The sequence below is a fragment of the Rhinopithecus bieti genome, unplaced genomic scaffold (genome assembly GCF_001698545.2).
Source record: "Rhinopithecus bieti isolate Rb0 unplaced genomic scaffold, ASM169854v2 scaffold_1754, whole genome shotgun sequence".
NCBI lineage: Eukaryota > Metazoa > Chordata > Mammalia > Primates > Cercopithecidae > Rhinopithecus > Rhinopithecus bieti.
Window position 1 is genome coordinate 1 of NW_016803452.1, and position 1,782 is coordinate 1,782.

Here is a 1,782-nt window from a genome sequence, read left to right on the forward strand (position 1 = left end):
GGTTTTCTAATGTCAACAATGCAGAAAAGACGTGTACACACGGGACACAGCGTGGTCTGACTCTCATAATGTTTTCCTTTAATTGCAGAAAAGAGTACACTTTGAGGAAGAAGGTATGTGTTTTGGGGGTTTTCTTACTGATTTTAATTTGCTTGAAATTCTGGGATGCATGTGTAGAACGTGTAGCTTTGTTACATAGTTATAAATGTGTCATGGTGGTTTGCTGCACCTATCAACCCCTCATCTACGTTTTTAGCCCCGTGTGCATTAGGTATTTATACTAATGCTCTCCCTCGTCTTGCTCCCCACACCCCAGGGATTATTTTTTTGCTAAGGAAATATCTTAGTTTTTCAGAAAGGTGGCACTTTTTACCCTGCATTTGTTGGAGAATTTCTCTGGAGCTTTCTAACAGAAATGAGGTTTTAGGCAGTTTGGTATAAACAAACAGTCTGAGACCAGACTGACCAACATGGAGGAAACTCGTCTCTCCTAAAAATGCAAAATTATCTGGGAATGGGTGTGCATTCCTGTAATCCCACCTATTCAGGAGACTGAGGCAGCAGAATCACTTGAACCCAGGAGGCAGAGGTTGTGGTATGCCCAGATCGCGCCATTGCACTCCAGCCTGGGCAACAAGAGTGAAACTCCATTGCAAAAAAAAGAAAAACAAAAAAGTTCTAGTAGGAACAAAAAACACAGCAGCAGGACATGTGGATCCTGGGGAGGAAATGACCTCGAGGGGATAAAGAAGGGAGGACAAGTTAGGTCAGATTAAGAAGGGGGAGCCCTGAGATGCTACAGGGAAACACTGTGTGGTGTGCCGTGTTTGAGATGGATTATTTCATGTTGAAGAGGTTGCCTTAGGTGTCTTCTGTGGCCTTCCTGATGCCTTCCTTCACCATTTGTCTTCCCTCACCACCATGGAGCAGGGACCGGCAGCAGCTGAGTCTGTGCTGTGAACACACCTTTCCACACACGCCAGCCCCATGTCCACAGTTACAGTATCACCTGAGGGATTCACTCAGTGGAGCTCATGTGCTTATAGTGACTCTGTTTCCTAGGTGAACTGGAAGACCTGGAGGAGGATGTGCCAGGGCAGACATCCTCAGAGGAAGCCACAGGGGTTCACATGGTAAAGTCATCTTATTTCCTCTGAAATGGAATATGTATTTCTCTCGGTTTCTCTCTGTTTCAATTGAACTAAGATGTACACATCTTAACATGTACGCGATAAGTGACTGACAAGAATTTCTTAGTGGGCAAATGTCAGAGTTCATTATCCACTAAAAAATGATTCCAGATGGCATCCACATTTACAAGCTGTGTGTCAGCAGGCATTTTCCTTAAGAGAAATGCCTTCTTCTTAAGAAGTATTTGGAATAATCAAATTAAAAAAATTGAAAATCTTGCACAAAAATCTGTGCCTTTCCACGAATATCTTCTAGATATCAGGGCCATTGTCTCAACCACTATTTACCATCTGTTTTTTAATATCAACAAGTGAAGAAAAGACCTGTGCACACAGGACACAGCCTTGTCTGACCCTCATAGTGTTTTGTTTTTCTCTAGATGCAGGTGGACCCAGCCACACGGGCAAACGGTACGTATTCTGGGATCACCTCTGTTTACGTTCAAAATCTTAGTGTTGCAAAGATGACACTGTTTTGCCTGCTTTTGCTCAAGAGCCACTCTAGTTTGAGCTTTCTGCCAGAAATTAGATTTGGGAAGTTTGGTATCAAAAAATACTAGGAGTCCAGTAAACAACTGTAACCATGGTACTA

The 1,782-nt window shown here is 43.0% G+C and overlaps 1 long non-coding RNA gene across 1 annotated transcript; it reads left to right on the forward strand.

The window, feature by feature from the left end:
- The first annotated feature begins 81 nt into the window (after window positions 1-81).
- Window positions 82-1,603, forward strand: LOC108537137 (uncharacterized). Its single transcript, XR_001887722.1, has 3 exons — window positions 82-113; window positions 1,063-1,133; window positions 1,571-1,603. It is a non-coding gene; the product is annotated as an uncharacterized LOC108537137 (long non-coding RNA).
- The last annotated feature ends 179 nt before the right edge of the window (window positions 1,604-1,782 follow it).